The sequence below is a fragment of the Melopsittacus undulatus genome, chromosome 19, assembly GCF_012275295.1.
Source record: "Melopsittacus undulatus isolate bMelUnd1 chromosome 19, bMelUnd1.mat.Z, whole genome shotgun sequence".
Taxonomy (NCBI): Eukaryota; Metazoa; Chordata; class Aves; order Psittaciformes; family Psittaculidae; genus Melopsittacus; species Melopsittacus undulatus.
Genome location: NC_047545.1, coordinates 1,421,813 through 1,439,908, shown reverse-complemented (window position 1 = coordinate 1,439,908; position 18,096 = coordinate 1,421,813).

Sequence of the window (18,096 nt, the reverse complement as noted above, 5' to 3'; positions counted from 1 at the left end):
AGCCCTGTGAGCAGCTCACACTGATGGGGGGCTCTGTGGGTGCTGGTGGGAGCCCCTGCTCCAGGCAGGATGCTGGTGGCCCCGAGGGGTTGCCATGGATATCCCTCTCCCAGGTGATGGGATGCGCTTCCCACTAGATGTCGCTTCCTCCCGTGCCCCGATCATCCCCCTGAGTTGGGGTACCCAGATTTCGGGTACCACATCCCTTCCGCTGCCAGGCACCCCCAGTGCAGCCGGGGCAAGCAGCCTCCAGTGTGCCTCTCATGCCAACCCCAGCCAGGAGCCAAAGGGGGCTGAACTCAGGCTGTGATGCTGGAAAACCCCTTCAGTTCCCTGAGAGCTGCCCAGTCCTGGCTGCTGGGTGCCCCCAGCTCCTTCCCAAGCAGGGATCAGGGAAGCAGCCCTCTCCATCACCTCCACTGCCGGTGTCCTGCCACCCCCCAGGACCCTCAGATCCCCCCCCCCACCTCCCAGTCCTTGCTATGGGTCTGCACGAACCGGTGGCTTTGCCTCTCTGGAACGAATGCAGGGCCCCAGGATCCTCGCAGCCCCCACGGCGTCGGCTTTCAGACACAAAACAAGGAGGGAAAGGTGGAAGATGGATGCTCGGAGCACCCCCAGCCCGGCCGCCCTCCCCCAGGACACAAAAGCCCCTTTGAGGACTGATTTTACACCGCTCCTGCCGCGATGCCCGAATTAGCATCAGCAAAGGGAGCTGCCGTGACAGCGTTGTCGGTGCAATGAACAGGGACCCCGGTCCCACACCCAGTGAGGGGGTGCCAGTCCCAGCACGGCCCCCACATGCACCAGGGGGGACGTTTCCTCCAAGGACCATGGCTTGGCATCCACATGGCACCCACCGAGCTGGACCAACCACGATCCCACAGCCTGGGCACCTCCAGAGGACCACGGCCAAGGATGCTCCTGGGGACTTGCCACCTCCTGGGCGCTGCTGGGAGCAGCTGCATGCCAGGATCTGGCCTGTGCCCATTCCCCCCCTATGAGTTTCCCATTCTGCACAAAGGCGCCGGGCATTGTCCGGGCTGCATCGCATTACCCAGGGCTCCCGGAGAAATCACTTGTATTTCATGCTCCATTGAGCAGCTGCCTGTATATATTTTCTGTGTTGCACTTTTAGCATGACAAAGGGAGAGGGCCTGTGAACTCCTTGCTCTTCAGACCTCTCCGACACATCCCCTGAGCGGAGCCCCCCTCGGTTAGCATAACAAACTGCCACGCTCCCTCCGAACCCTGCTCCGGCTCCTTCCCAGCCTTTTTCCGCCGGGAATTTAATGGAGGGCTCAATATTTGGGTGTCTGGGCCAGTGACGGGCGGGCGAGCACGTGCAGGGGGTTCGGAGCAGGGCTTTGGTGGTGAGGTCCTTCCCATGCACCCACGGGCCCAGCCCCATGGCACCCACACTGTGTTTAACCGGTGCCTGCTTCCTTCGTGGCACCCATCAGGGCCCCCCAACCCTCCAGGAGCCTCATGGAGCAGCAAAGTGGGGCCAAGACCCAGTCCTCAGGTGTGGGGTGGGAATGAGGAGAGGCAGGAGCGAGGGTAAGGTGAGAGGTGCCTGTTCCCACACTGGCCAAACCCCAGCTCCTGCCTCCCCCCAGCCCAACAGGGGCAGGACATGGTCCCCTCCAGGGCTGGGACCCCCAGGGAAGGAGAGGGCTGGGGAGACACAAGCAGGAAGGAAACAGCCCCAGACACTGGGGTCTCATAGGGATTTGGGGGGTCCTGAAAGGAAAAGGGGGAGGCTCTGCTCAAACACCAGCAGCACGAGGGAGACCAGGCCGGGGGCTTGCAACACCTTTAATGCACAGGAGCTTTTCCTCCTTTCCTTGAGCTGCAGACCTCGTCCTCCCCATGCCTTGGGCTTGGCAGCAGCTCTGTGTCCTTCCAGCATCCTGGGGTGTCATCCTGTGGTCCATGCCCCCCGCTTGGCAGTGGGGCAGGGGACACCCTGGACACATCTGGCTCCAGCCTTGGGGCTGGTTATAAGGGAAAGGAGGGAGCCAACCCTTACCCTGGGCATGGGAAGGGCACCCACATGGATCCTGCCCATGCTTCCTACAGGGCCTTGGCCTTTCTGCAGCCTCTCTGGGTCACCCGGACCCCACAACATCCACTCACGGCACCTGTTAATGGGAGAAACTGGTGTGAGCCCAGTCCCAGCCTGCTGAGACCCAGTGCTGGGAGGTGCCCACGTCACCCTCGTGCCAGCTCCTGGTCCCGCAGGGTCCCCACATCCCACCCCATTCCCACAGGGTGCCTGAACCCATCCTCACCAAGAGCCACGCTTTGTGCCAGGTCTCCTCCTGACCCTCATGGGTCGCTGCTCTTCACTCACATCCTTGCTGCTGCTGGTTGCTTTTGGGGGGTCCCAATGCCCCATCTGTGGGGTGCCTGCGGATGGACATAGGTGTTGTTAGCTGTGCCTACATGGGGCTACCGCAGTGCATCAGAGCATCACCGTTCCCTCATTCCAGCCTCCTCCTGCATTTTCCACACCTCTGAGCCTTTCCTTGATGGAGCTTTGCAGGGCTTGAGCCCGAAGTCTCTCATTAATTGCTCAATCAGGGCATCCTTGTGTTCTCCCTTCACGTTCAGCCTTCACCATTGCTTTATGGGGTGCTAAAGCTGTGCTGACAAGTGCTGCATGGCATAAATCCCATCGAAGTGCCTGCTCCTGCTGCTCACCCAGCACTGATTCCCTACAGGGGCTCCATCAGCTCCGGGTTCAGGTCCAGCTCCTGCTATGGCCTGGTTTTGCCAGGTCCCTGCTGGGCTCTTCCTCAAGGATGCTGCCCCAGGGGTCCCCTGCATGGACAGGCTCCCTGTAAACCCAACCTTTCCAGCCACAATCCCATACCAAACCCATTCCCTGGATCTCCCACACCCTTTCCCTGCACCGACAATACCACATCTGTGCCCCATCCCAGAGGAATGGGAAGGGCTTGATCCTGCTGCTGCACACAGCGTACATTGAATAAACTATGGTGTGTTTAGGGCCAGGAAAACCAGGATGCTCTCTTTTCCCTCATGAACTGACCAAGGCCTGCGGCTTATGGGGTAAAAAGCATCCTGTCCGGATGCTCATCCCGACCTTTGCCAAGGCACAGCAGGAGCCACTGGTGTCTTCTCCCTGCTCCAACATGGGGGAAGACCACAACTGACCATGGGCAACGTGAGGGCTCAGCCCCACTGGGGGGGAATAACCCCCATGAGATGTGGCTGTAAGGGAAGTATCCGGGTGTCCTGCGCTCCCTCCTCCCACCAGGCTCTCAGCAGCTCGAGTGTCCAGGCAGGGAATCCCTTTCCATACATTTCCATTGGGATTCATTTCACCCGTGCTGGAAGCAAATGTGTGTGAGCAGGAAGAAAGCTGAGCCTGGTTTGGGAGAGCTGGGGAGAGGAGGAGGATGGGGGATACCATCCTCTCCCCACAGCCCCATCCACCCTTGCTGCCCTTTATCCCATCATCTTCAGCTTCAGGAAGGTTTTGGGCCCATCATTCCAGGTGCTCAGTGCCAGAGATGCTGATCCCAAGCAGGAGATGCCTGTGAATGCCTGACCCGAGCCCTTCTGCACCAAACCCCACAGGATCTTAGGATGGGTTGGGTCGGAAGGGACCTTCAAGGGATGCAGTTTGGTTTTCAGCGCTTCCCTGGGCACAAAACATGACCAGGATTAGGAGGGATATTCTGAGGGCTTCTCCATCTCCAGGAATGGGCTCTGGCACTGGCATGGAGCAGGGAGGAGTACGGGAATGCCACCAGCAACACTGCAGCCTGAGTAACCCATCCCACCGATCCCCTCCGGCTCTGCTCACCCGCAGCCATCCCCCCCAGCCAAACAGGGATATCCAGGCCTGGGATATGCTCCATGTGGAGCAGCCACATGGTCCGGATGCTTGCAAATCCCAGCTACAGGAATACCAATAGGACCTCTGGTGCAGGGAACACCCTTTCAGTGAGGAGAAACAATTCCATCCCCCCACCCCACCTCCCCCCATTAAACAAGGGCAAAAGCATCTAAATAAGAGATGCAAGTTTTCTTCCCTTCTGCTTTAGGATTTGGGATTCAAAGCGTGAGATGGATTCCAATGAGCAGGGTAAATAAATCAGGGCTGGTGAACACTTGAAAACAAGCAGAAATAGGCTATTTGGGGCTGTCAAACTGGGGAAGTTTTAAGGCTCCTTTAAGGCTCCCACTGCAGCAGTTTCCTTCCTCCTCCCAGGGAGATGGAGGGGGGCAATCCCAGCAGTGCCAGGGTCTCCCATCCCCAGGAAGGCTGATCTGGGACTCCAGGGTGGAAATAGGGACCCTGGGTGATTCCCTGTGGAAGGTCTGTCCCAGGAACCTGCCATCACTCCGAAGTGGACAGCACCCTCCCACTGAGGATGGAGATAGCAGAATGAACCCCATTCCTTTGAAAATGCCTAGCAAAGCACAGAACATCACTGGGATTTTTTTAAACTAAAAGAAACAACATTTCCATCTGGATTTTCTGCAGGAATCCCAATTTTTAAGGGACTCACATGTCCCTTTGGGTATGTGAGGCTGTATGGTGCCAGCTCCCAATAATTTGGGCTCTAAAGCATCCCCCTCTCTATCCAGCTTGGTGCTGAAGCACCCACCAGCACCCAGGGCTGTCCCAGTAACCTGAATCTCATTTGCTGGCATTCCTTAGGGCTTAGAGATGCAGGGAAGCAAGGAAAGGATCCTTGGTGTAATATGGGAAGCCTGGGCTGCCCCACAGCTGGGCTCTGCCTTTACACCCAGGAGCTCCAGAGCTGGGGTTGTAGGGGATGGAGGTTGGTTTTGGGGGGGGGGACACACACTCCAAGTTCTCCTTCTTTAAGGAGCAGCTCTTCATGCTCCATACCTGCTGCTCCCAGGAAAGCTGCCCTTGTTTTGTGTCCGCAGCCGGGCCTGGAGCCTGGAACAAGCACCCATTGTGCACCCCAGGGTGGGCAGCCCCCATGGGTGCTGGGCACTTGGCTTATGGGGCAGCACCCAAGTCAAATGAGCTGAATTCTGTCTGAAAGCAAAGCTCAGCATCAGCATGGAGGTTTTCTGCTCTTTGCCATGGAAACAAGCGTTGCTAAGGGATTGCTTAATAGGGAGTAAAATATTCTAAACCCCTAAGTTTAGGTGGCAGCAGGATTGAGCTCCCCAGTCCTGGGGGTGGATGTGGCTCTTGGGGGCTGCCCTTGCTGCAGCTCCCATGAGCAGCCAAAAGCTCCCGTTCTGCATCCATATGGAGAAACCCTTGGCATGGGGCAGGGGTGCTGGATGATGTGGGGCAAGCACGGGAATCCTGGCTGCGTCGGCATGGTCCTGGGGTCGCTCCAGCACAGAGCTGGGGCTGTCAAGTCCTCTTCGCTTTCTATGTGTTATTAAACAGACGCACAAAAGGGTTCCCGAGGGTTAAAGGCACCAGAGCTGCCCCCTCCGAGCAGATGCGATGCTGGGTTCTTGCGCCCTGCCTCAGTTTCCCCTCCCGCATCACCCCCATCAGCACCCGCTGCTCCCCCCGTCCAGGGGCAGGGCCGTACCTGGTTAACTTTATTGATCCTATGGCCATGAGTAAAGGGGCCGGGGGGGGGGGGGGGAATAACCCCGACGGGGCCACCCCTGCCCTTGACCCGTCCCACGCCCGCGGCAGCTGCTCCGTCGCGCCTCCGCCGGCAGCTCAATGGGGCTTTGTCTGCGGCCGCCGTTCCCCCCGGCGCCCTCGGGGATATTTATGGGGCGGGCGGGCACCTTCCCCCCGGGCCGGCCCCGCTGCCGCAGCCGGGAGCAGGCAGTGATGGGCTGCGGAGGTGCGAGCCCCGCGGGGGTCCTGCAGGGGATGGGAGCAACGCGCTCCGGCTTCGTCTCGGGTCTGGGTTTGGAGCTTGCCTTGGTTGCTTTCCCGTCGAAGATAAAGCCTTCCCGAAGGCAAATAGGGGCTGGGGGGTTCTCGCCTTTCCCGGTTCTCGCTTTTCCCAAGTCTTTCCAAGCAAAGCGGCTCTGCTCCCGAACCACTGTTGGGATGGAAGCACGAGGCTGATTGATTTCATTGGGATTCTGCTCGCTGTCCAATTCCTCCTCCATTAAAGCAAGGGAAGCTCCTTTCCGAAGCTCCAGCAAAGAGCGTGTTACGATCCATCCTGTGGATGGGAGCAGCAGCAGCATCCCCAGGGCTGGGAGGGATTCAGGGTCTGACCCACTGGAGTCCCTGGGAACATCCCTCAGTATTCCAGGCTCCAAAGCAGATGATTTAAGCAAAAGTGTTAATTCAGGAATGGATTGACTGGGAAAACCTTCACATCTGGGGAAGGAAAAGGGTGGTTTGGTAGCTCCCAGATGCTCCAGCTGCACAAGAATTGGTCAGTTTAATCGGATGCTATTCCCACATGAATAAGAGTGAGACCCTCTTGGCACTGACCACCTGCTGAGTAATGGGGAATTGCCAACGGTCACATCATTCCCTGCTTCCTGGGGGAAAGACCAGGCTGGAAAGAATCCAGCAAAACCCCCACATCCGGGGACACTCAGGGATCTGGACTGGACCTTTGGGGACCCTAATTCCCCTTGAATGATGTGGAGTTGCTCCATGTGCCACCCCCAAAGGCACGTGCTACCCCATCCTGCAGGAACTGGAGTTTGGGGCTGTTCCACTGGACTTCGGGAGATGCCTCTCATAAATCCTCTGGTTTGGAGCCGATCCGGCTGATCCTGGTGCAATGCGGAGCAATCCTGCAGTGCCAACGGGTGTTTTGGTGCTGGTTTGGTGCTTCTTGCTGTTAATCAAGCTGGGAGGTAACAGGCAGAAAGGAGCTGGGATTGCCAGCAATGTCCACAAACCAGGAAAATCCCTGCTTTGGGCTGCTTAACTCCAGAGCTGTGGGTTCTGCTGTGCTTCAACCAGTTTTCCATGGGGCTTGGGGGGGGTTGGCCCATCCTGACCCCCAGACACTGAATAGGAAGGAGTAGAAGAGATTCTGGGAAAAGCAGAGCCATGATTTCCATGTGTACTGTGCTCCTTTATCACTGATCCATCAGGGGAACAGCTACAGCCTTGATCTCCCTTGTCCCCATCGCAGTGGAGCAGCCTGGGGAAACACAGGCATCTCCCAGCATCATTCCCAACCCGGCTGGAGCCAGAGCAGCTTCCAGCCTATTTAAAAGACGAAATGAAGCAATTTTCCTCCTCTTCCACTGGGTGCAGGTTGGAGGGTGCCATGGAGCATCCTGTGTCTGTGCATCCCGGAGCTGCCGGGAGGGTGCCATGGAGCATCCTGTGTCTGTGCATCCCGGAGCTGCTGCTTCCCGAGGCCACAGCACCAGGGTCGGTCCTCACTGTGCTGCGGAGCATCTCCCATCGGCCTCATGGGCATGTGGCTTCTTCCCACTCCCAGTCCGCTTCCCCAGGGCTTGTGCAGGGAAATGCTGCATGACACCAGCCCTGGAGCTCTGGTGGCTGGAGATGGATGTGGAATGTCACCTCCTGCCACTGCCCTCATCCCCAGCCTGCGGAGCAGACACCGCACCAGGAGACAAGTGGGATGAGTGGAGGAGGATGGGGAGGTGACTGGAAATGGATGTTTGGTGAAGCTGGAGCATGGGACTCCTTTATGCAAAGGGGTTGTGATGTTCTCCATAGAGGGCAAGAGAAGCAGGGTGCAGATGGGGCTTGGGGAGGATGGTTTCTGGAGATGCTTTGGGCGCCATAGGTTTAGTCCAAGTGGGAAACGAGGGATTAGCTGCAATGGGAAGGTGGCTGGGACGCAGGCAGATGCCCAAGCAACGGCTGCCACCAAGCCACAAACCTGCTTGTGAAGAGCTGGATGCACAGGGAAGGGCAGCGGGATGGGATCTGAGCAAGGCTCCTTGCCAGCCTCATGCTCCCTTCCCTTCAGAAGGGCTGAAGCTGACAGAGCCCCCCGGGAGCGAGCTGCCGGTGGGCAATGGAGGGTGGTTGTAACAGGCATCATTCCCGGCATGCTGAGCTAGGCATAATTGTTGGAAAACTGCTGTGCACATGCTGAGCTTCATAATTATCAGGCTTGTCTGCCAGGCTGCCCTTCCCCCAGCACAACGGCACACTTGATTATGATTATGGTGGCTAATTTTGTCTGGTGCATCTTGGGCATATGGGCCCCCACCTGCTCTGAATATGCAAACGCTGCTGATTTGCTCCTCGGTGGCCGTGGCCATGGGGAGGGGGAACCTGCCCAGCACCGCGAACAAAGAAACCCCATTGCAGCGGCGCGGGCACAAAGAGCCGCCGGCACCGGCGCTGCCCATGGCAGTGCCCGCGCTCGGAGAGGCCTCCGGGACTGCTTCCCATGGGTGAGATGGAGCATCTGTGAGCAGCCGAAGCGTGTGGCACATACATACACCATGGCATGGACACACAGCCCAACACAAGGAACACCCTACAGACAACCCCGTCCATTACCCTGCTCCAGCCTGGCTTTCCCGCATTGCCGTTGGATGCATCTGCATCCCACAGCCTTGCAGAGCATTCCCTGCCCATCCATAACACATTGTTTTGTGAGGTGTGGGAGCAGGGTTTTGCTCCTGGGTCGGGAATGCTCATAAATGCATCGGTGTGAGGGTGAAGGGCAGCTGATGGGGGGCTCACGTCTGCCTGGAAGGGCCCGCTGTCAGGGGGGCTTTGCCATGCTAATGGATAATTAGATAGGCAGACAGACTGACAAGGATCCAGATGGATGGATAGATGCCACGAGGATCTGGTGACAGATAAATAGGCAGCTGCTAATGGGCAGCGCAAACAACAGCTTAGACTCCTGCTAATTCCCACTGTAATTTTTAAGCTCTCTCCATCCTTCCCCCCCTTTTCCCTGCTCTCTCCCCCAGTGCAGAGCTCTCACCAGCGCATCCATCACTTCTAGTTTCATCATTTCACTTTGCACAGAAGGGGCAGGAATGGGTTGTGGGGGATCAGGAATAACGAGTAGCAGTGAGCCAAGGTGGGCGTCGTGCAAGGGCTCGGGGAGGTGAAACCCATGGGGGTTATCTTGGGACTCTTGGGGTGTCTCCATCCCTCCTTCCTCCCGGTGCCGAGTTATTCCCCAATTAAAACAAGGAACAGGTTTGTCCCTTTTCTTCCCCAGCGGAGATGGGAAGCAAGCTGCGGATGGATGGGAGGGAGGTGGATTAGGGCTGGAGAGGCCGAGCGGCAGAGACAAAAGAAGCATCTTCGCCTGTTTTCCCTTGCCGCGGGGGATCCACGTGGCAGTGCAGGAAGGCAGGAAAAGCGGGAAGGGGACAGGAATCCTGCTGGAGCAGAAATCCCTTTTCGGCAGCACCCGCACTGAAAGAGGGAGATTTACAGCCCCACTAACTGCTATGGGGGCTGCTGCCTGCCCCGCCAGGCTGGGTCCTTGCCCTCATGAGACATTTGGGGATGCTCATGTGGTTGTAGACCTTTGGGTCGTGCCAGTTTGGCAGGGGCATCACTGCCTCCATTGCCACCTCCCTGGTCTGGCCTCTGGACCAGGGAGCCAGACAGAGCCTTGAGCATCCTCCCACGGGTACCAGGTCTGCAGCCACCGCATTTTGCCTCCTGCTCCGCTGCCCATCTCCCACTTTATCATCACGCCCTGATTTGCCTTTCAGCCCATCAGCTCCTCCGTTATCTGCCCCTGTTTCCACTCTGCCCCTTTCCCTTCCATGGGTTTCATCATTTCTGTTACACTTCTCCCTCTCACTCGTTTTTTTCCTCCCCTGCTCTATAGATTTCCCTCCTCTTCCTCACCCTCTCTCTTCCCCTGCTCCTTTTCACTCTCTCCAGGGTATTTCCTCTCCCCTCTGCCATCCCAGAATGGGTCGGCAGGACCATGGCAGTGGGAACGAGCACCCCAGCATCCCCATGGAGCTGGATCCCTGCCTGCCAGCACAGGGCTGGGAAATACAGCCCAGGAGATGCCACCAGCATCTCAGGAGAGAGCCAGAGCCTGCTTTGGGATGAGCAGAGCCTGGGAACTGCTCCCCAGTGGATATATATACATATATGCATATATATAGACACACACCCCATATATGTCTCTATATATATAATGTGGGCCTTTTCCTGGTTTCAGATGGCAGCAGCTTGCTGGTACAATTAGAGGTTTTACCAGGAATGACCCTGTTGCAAACACTCCATGTTTTAAAGAAGCCAATTCCAATTCTCAGCAACTTGCTCACAAAGCGCCTGGGGGCTTTTCTGATGAGCTCCTGCAGCTATTCCCAATTTCCTTCTTTTGCTTTATGAGCTAAGTGGGGGAAAAGAGGCAGAGTTTCCTTATAAATATAGATAGATGCATAAAAACTATTCCAGGGATATCATTTTTTCCCCTGCCCAAATCCCTCTTTCCAAGAGTTTTCTGCTCTCTGCTCAGTGCATCCCCAGCTCTTTTGGGTTGGGGTGACTGGATGGATGCATGTAAGAGATGTGGGAATGGCAAAAACTTTAATTCCCAGGTTAAAAAAATTCCTTTTCTGGGAACATGGAAAATTCCTTCGATTCTTGATCCTTTTCCTTCTCCTGACAAAATATCCCCAAACCAGCTTCACCCATCCCCATGCAGACGAGGGCAGCACCTGGGGGACACAAGTCCCCTGTAGCCCATAGCAAACAGAAGAGACAAGATTGGGGATATGAGGATCAGGGAAGCTTCAAACCCAACCCAGCTTTGGAGGAATTACTTGGGGCCTGATGTCTTGCTGCCTCCATCACCCTCCCAAACCTCACTTCTCCTTTTAGGTGGTTGCCCTCATCCCTCTGCCAGTGCCTGGCTTTTGGGGGGATAAATGGGCACAGTGCATTCGGCATCCCCAGGATGGATGGGACCCGGTGTGGGAAAGAGGGTGGCGATGGCATTGCCAAGCCAGGAGTGTCATTAGGATGCAGGAGCGGTGCTTTGGGTGCAAAAAGCGGAGGGGGAAGGGTTAAGGGGCGGTGGAGACGGGGGTGAGAAGAAAGCCTGAAGAAAAGAAGGGACCTCGATGGCTTCATTACCATATTCAAATCTAATTAATTCCTCTTTGCATAAAAAGGCCACGGCGGGCGTGGGACCAGCCTTGCAGATGGCGTCTCATGCTCAGCACCATTTTGGGGCCGCCGGCCATCTTAGAGTGAGGAGGAGGAGGAGGACGGCGGCTTCACCCGTGGCGCCGAGCATCTGCTCAGGGCACCCATCGGGATGTGCCGGGTGCCAGCACCAGCAAGCGCCATTGACCATCATTCGTTTCGCTTTGAGGTTGTTTAGAAGCAGGAATGAAGCGAAAATGGACGGGGAAAGGCAGTTCAAAGCTATGGGGTGTCGTGATCTGTGGGTATTAGTGGGCCTCGCCCTTGGTTGGGGGTCCCCACTCCATCCCTGCATCCCGGGGTCTCCAGATGGAATGGTGCCCATGGGGAGGGAGATTGACGGTTGATGTAGGGATCAGTGTCACCGGAGCTATTTGCTGGAGATTGTTGCAGATGGGGAATGAGGTGCAGTGGTGGTGCCCTAAAAAGCATCACTGACATGGCCCTGTGCCTATCCCAGTGACAGGAGCCTCCCAGACCCATCTCTGGAAGGAGATGCCATGGGAATGCACCCCGTATTCTCTATGGGGTGCCAGCCAGCAGCCAAAAGAGCAAGAAAAGCCAGGGATGTGATGCTGCTGTGGCTGCAGGGCCGGGATGAAGCCATCACCCCAAAACAGGCTCCCACAAGAAGCTAAATCCAGTGTCTGCCAGTGGGAAAACTGGGGTTTGGATGGACAGAGGAGGATCTGGGGTGGGGGGGAGATGGGAGCAAAGTGAGGGGTGAGGGGGGGAACATTCCCCCTTAGAAATAGAAAAGGATGGTTTTGAGTGACAGAGGGAAGGTTTAAAAGGGGAAATAGGGGAGAAAAGTCAGTTTTGGGGATAAAACCTTGGGGTTTTCTCCCCCATAACAGTGCGAGGTGGCACCTCACAGCCTGGCAGCCAGCGGCATGCAGAGCCATGGTGGATGCCCTGCTCCATAGTGTCCCCAAATCCCAGGATGGAGAGAACTTGGGGGGAGATTTTGCAGGGAAAACACAGGAAAGGAAAGCAAGAAAAGCCCAAACTTACCCCATAGAGGAGAGGTGAAGCAGTGCCGAGCATCCTCAGGATAGCAGAGCTCACTTCCCTTGCCTGGTTCCACAGGCGCTGTGCTTGCTATGGAGACATGTGTGAAACCAGCCCATCTCCAACAGTCACATACATCTTTGCCGCTGCAAACTGGTGCTGGGAGCAGCATTAGCCTGGCTTGGTGGCTCCCACAGGCAGGAAAACCCAGTCAGTGACATCCCAGAGGGCTCCATCCTTTGATGTCCAGGGTGAGGGTGCTGCAGGGCTTGGCCCACACTGGCCTGGCTGCTCCCCATCGTTGTTCCCACTGAGTGATGCTGCTGGACCACAGAGGTCAAAGCAACACTGGGATTCCTCCTCTGCAAGAGAATCAAATGGGCAATTGTCACCTTCAAAGACACAGTGGTCACCTCCAAACCCATCCTGCTCTGCCCATCACTGAGCCACCTTCCCCAGCCTGTGTGGCCAAGGTGATGCTTTCAAGGTTCCTCCTGGCACAGAAGACCTCAAGGTTTCCACACCTGCACTCCCACTGCTGGGCTCTGGATACTGCTTAGGGGCAGGTTTCTGTTTGATCTCCCCAGTAGGGTCTAGAGAGAGGTTTGAGCAGCTCCATCACCCCTTGGGTTGCACCCTGGACTGCATCCCACATCCAGTGTTGCAGACAGGATGGTACTGAGAGAGGAACTGAACCCTCCTGGGGGTCAGTGGGGAGGGAAACCCCTCTGTGTTGAGTGATGGAGCAAAGCCCCTCGAGATGAGCCCTTGGCCATCACCCGCATCCCCATCCCTTGCTGCTGGTGCAGGATGCCTTGGTCTGCCCCAGATCAGCCTTTTTATCCCCCAAAACCATGGGGTGGGGAGGTGAGGACTTCAGCACACGCTGGCCCCAGCACCCATGTTCACAGCCCTGCCTGGGGCGAGGGCTTTTGCTCCCATTCACTTTGCTCCCAAAACCTCAGCCCCTCCAACCCCTTCAGCACTCCCAATGGTGTCCGAAGGCAAAAGGGGACTGGACACGGGCTGGGTTGACAGCACTGCCCCAGACAGCGGCAGGAGCTGGGGGGGGGGGCACAGAGCAAGGGGACACACGGAGGGGATGGGGGGCTCAGACACAATGCTGCCATTGAGGGGGCCGCGTTGGGGGTCCCGGCCCTTCCTGCCCAGACACAATAGGGGCGGCCCCGCGCGCCACTTGCGTGCATTGTGTGGCGGCCACCCCCCCCCCCCCCGGCCCCTCCTTTCTGTCCCCCATCGGATAATGGATCCGCTTTGTGTGCTTGGCTGGACAAGGACTTTGTGGCGCAGAAGGAGCTGGTGTTTGTCTGTCACAAGAGATCGGCCAAGAAAGGGACGGGGAGGAGCAGTGGCTGGAGCAGGGCAGTGGCCCTCGCACAGCATTGGCCTTGCACAGCCCCTGTGCTGTCAGTGCTGTTCCCAAAGGGAAAAAGGTCCTTGCTGGGAGCCCAGGGTGGTGCAGTTTTGGTGACCATGGGGCTGCCAGACCTGTCGCTCCAACCCTATCCCTGCTCCTGGCAAGCATCCTGGTGAGCATCTCCATGAGCATCCATCCCAGTGAGCATCCTGCTGAACGCTGCCTCCCCAAACCCAACACAAATCCATGGTGGCAGAGGGGCCGTGTCCTGGCTCCGGGTCCCACAGCCCCTTTGCATCCCCCCCACATCATTCCTGGGGATGGGATCAGCAAACCCTACAGGAGATTAATTCTCCTGCTGCCTCGATCCTGCTGTACTGGCATGCGGGAAGGCAAGTGGGATAATCCCTGACTTCAGTGTTGCCAGAGCCACAGAGAGTAGGATTAATAAGAGCTAGGCTTTAATTTTGGCAGCCCTGAACAGGTGCCTTTTCCTGTGGCATCCCCAATTCCAGCACATTGGATAATCAAGGGACACTGGAGCTCTGCAGACAACGGCCACATCCTAGTGGCTCTGCGAAAGGAAAACCAGCCCTGGCACCATCCAGCTGGGAAAACCACTGGATTTCAGCCCAGCCAAGCAGCCAGCATTGTGTGTGCGGGTACACACATGTGCCCACAGCTACATGCTACCACCATGCCTGTGCCACGTGGCACAAGGTCCGTCTGACAGCAGCAAACTTTGTGCAAAGCAGGGCTGAAAACTGGGATTCTTTCCCATTAAACCAAGTCAGGAATCTCTTCCCTTTATTCTCTAGGCTGGGGCAGGTTCATCCCACCCATGTTTCATCAGTGCGCTGGCAGTGTCATTGCCAGCCCAGGCTCAGCATCCCAGCACTCCCACCCCACACATGGGTGGCATTTGGAGGTGACAACAGGCATGAGGCTGGAGGTGGCATCTCAGCAGCACATCTCCTTCCCCAGCTGACTTTGCTGCAGGTGTTTGGAGGCTGGGTGCCCACATAGGATGAGCATCTCCATCAGCATCACCCCAAGGGACCCCAAACCTGCATCTTGGGTGCTGTGGGGCTGAGCCAGGCAGCTCAGCACCCGTGGGGAGAACGGACGGGATGATTGGGGTGGCCTGTGGAGTAATTATCTCATTGGGAACTAATACCCTTTCAACGGGAGCGGGGTGGGGAAGTATTGTTCGGGCTTAGGGATTACATCAACCCGCTGGAGCAGACAATGTGCTCCCCCTGGGAAGAGGCAGCTCAGGCCCAGGGGGAGAGGAGGGAGGCAGGAGCTGAAGCTGTCTCAATTAGGGAGTGTCCCAGCAGAGAAACAGGGTGGTGGGGGCTCCTGGGGGGGGGGGGGGGGGAGAGGAGTTTAGTGGGGAGGGGAAGCATCCTTAACCCTTTGTGCTCCTCTGGTGAGGGGGCTCTGTCTTTCAGCCCTGCATCAAGAGGGGACAAGTTGATGGCAGCAGGGCTGGCTGTGTCCTGCTCCCCATGTGCTGGGCAAGGCAAAGCACAGCCCCTTTTCTCCCTTTTCTGCCCTTTTTCTTTGGAATCCTTCTGTCAGCCCCTTCCACAGAGCAGCACCACATCACCCACTTCATCCTTGCACTGGGGACCGGCAGCCAGGGCCAGCGGAGGGGCTGTGAGCAGGACACAACCCTGTCCCCAACCCCAACCAGCAGTGCTGGGGAGAGGAGCAATGCCAACCCCCTGCACCTAACCCCAGTGATGAGCAGCACCAGGACACAGCAGGTCCTTGGCACCTCCTTGAAGCACCAGCTCCAGCCCTGGGCTTGGGGTTCATGGTAAATGGGGCATGAGGCCGTTGGGCTGGTGGCAGCCACCGCACCAGGTTACGGCTGGAGCAAGGGGCTGTCTCCACCTGGCCCTGGCTGCCCATGGGGTGATGGAACACGGGGCTCCCAGCTGCCATACATTTTTAAATAAATGAATAATACATCGCGGGCTGATAAATAAATAACGGGCACACATTTGAACTTAGCCTCTGAGAAAATCCTTTTAGTTCAAAAGGACCGGGGCGCTTGGAAAGGGGAGCCCATGCATTTTGAATGGGCTGCCATCAAGTGTCAGGGCTTGGCAAGGGAGACGAGGAGGGGGAGGGATAAAACCGGCCTTGACACAAGCAAAGGGGAAGAATGAGGATGAGGGTCCTTGGGCATCAGCGAGCGTGGCTTTGGGAGGAGCAGGCAGCAATGGCACCGAGAGCCTGGAATCCCTGTGGAAGGGGCAGGATGAGGATGGAGGTTGCTGCAGCAGGGGGAGAAAGGCGAGCGGCACATGAAAGGTCCGGTCCCACCAACCCCAACTGTGCCGAGGAGGAGCCCCTGTTTAGCAGAGCAAAGGCAGCGTTTACTTAGCAGTGGCCCTATAAAGAGGTGGGTGGCCCTGGAAGGCAGCCCAGACAAATACAAGGGGATTAGACAAGTGAAAGGTGTGAGCGGAGGGGTGAAGGGGAGGAGGATGCTCAGGGAAAGATGTTAGCGGGGGCAGAGCAAGCAGAGAGAGGGCAGCCAGGCAGAGGCTGGATGGAAGAACCTTATTGTCACCTTCTGGGGGGGAATCCAAACACATCCCATGTCGGAGGAGCTGAGGGGGCTGGAATTAGCTCTGAGGCTGCCCAAGACCCTGCATGAGGCAGCTGAGAGCACACGCCTGCCCTACATCTATCCCTGTCACACCTGCCATTCACATGTGTGTTCTGGTCATGCACATGCATGTTCCAGCCATGCACTGCCACATACATGCATGTCCTGGCCATGCACAACCACACACATGCACGACTGGACCATGCACAGCCATGACACACATGTCCCAGCCATGCACATCCATGTCCCAGCCATGCCCACAAGTGTCCTGGCCATGCACACACGTCCTAGGACAGGATCCTGCTGGAACTCACTCCCTTGGCCTTTGTGAAGCCAAGATCCATGGAGGAAACTTGAGTCCCTTGTGCACACTGCATTGCTAAAGTGGGTATTGATTTATCAGGCTGTAATTTAAGGCAGAACATTTTAAACTGAACCCACGCACCAAGCCCAGGCACGAGAACAAACAAGACCTGATTTATTTGCTGCCGGTCTCTGGCAGATGCCTGGTAGGGTCGAGGGGGGACAGGGAACTGCTGCCTGGCATCCTGGCACAGGGAGGAGAGGAGCATCCCCATCACCTCCTGTATATCCCCTTGTAAGCATCCTGCACCCCACAGCAGCCTCATGCAATGTCCCCCCAGCACTGGGGGTGTAGGGGACAAGGGATGGTGGCAATGAGGGCAGGGGCAGAGCTGCCTGGACCCAGGTCTGTTACATAGGAGAGTAGGGGCCAGCACTGGGACAGGCAGGAGGGCATCACCCATTCCCTTCACAGTGCCGGGACCAGCATGACCCCAGCAGCAGCACCGAGGCACTGGGATCACTCTGGGAAGTGCAGACTGGAGCCGGGGGGTGTTGAACCCACACTTGAACGTGGCGCCAGCACAGCCCCACAGCTCCATCCTCCCGACAAGCAGCCACAAGGCCAGACCTCCGCCGGCATCAATCAGCCACGCTCCCATGGACGCACAGCGCCGGCATGGGGGGGGTTATTCCACCCCCCCACCACACTCAGCATCCCCCATCCTCCTGCACCAGCTGAGTCCCGGGTGTCCAACCCCCGCCAGGTCCCATCTGCAGGACCCGACCACCGCAGTGCATTCCTGTGTGCCGGCCCCGGCGCAGCAGCTGCCGGCCTGAGCCCATCGCCGCCGCGGCTCGTCCTGACCTTGCGGTCAGGTGTTGGGAATGGGGGGGAGAAACCCCCCCCCAGCCAACCCCCGGTGCCACCAGCAGCCGTCGGGGCACGGGGAGGGTTTAATGCAGCAGGGACCATAATGGGGCCGGGCGGGGGAGTGAGGGCGAGGAGAAATTAGTGTCAGTGTGTGTGTGCCTTAAACAAACCTGCGCCGGGGTGACGTGAATGAGGGCACAGCCTGTGTATATATTAGTGATGGGATCTGACCTCGCTGGGAGGGCTCCTTCCCTCGCTCCGCTCCTCTGGGCGTGGGAAAAAGGCCTGGGCTCTTTTCACAGCTGTTCTCGCTGCTGCACTGAGCTAATGGAGGGGCTGCGGCTCCCTCCTCCCCCCTGCGCCCTTTCAGGCCGTCAGCAAAACCCCCCTTTCAGCAGCCCCTTAAAACACACCTCATTGTTCGTGCCTGCAGCGCATTGAAATGCCACTCGCACCCCGTCTCCCGGAGCAGCCGGCCCCGGCTCCGGCCCGGCTGCGCCTGCACACGCGTGTGCCCTGCCCCGCGGGATGCGCTGATGCTGCTGTGGGGTTTGCAGCCTTCGAGTTTGCTCTGGAAGATGGGGAGAGGGGGGGAAATGTGGGAAGCAGAAGAGGTTTTCCCTGCCCCAGGAAGCTGAAGCAGTGTTAATGTCCCCAGCCCAGACCCCTCCTGTCTCTTCCTTTTATCTGGGTGCTTTGATTTTGATATAAGAAATGAGCCAAAAGGTACCAGTGCCCACCTCTGATTTGCAAACCCAGAGGGGGCACATGGCCAGCGGCCATATCCCCCTCCACAACCCAGCCAT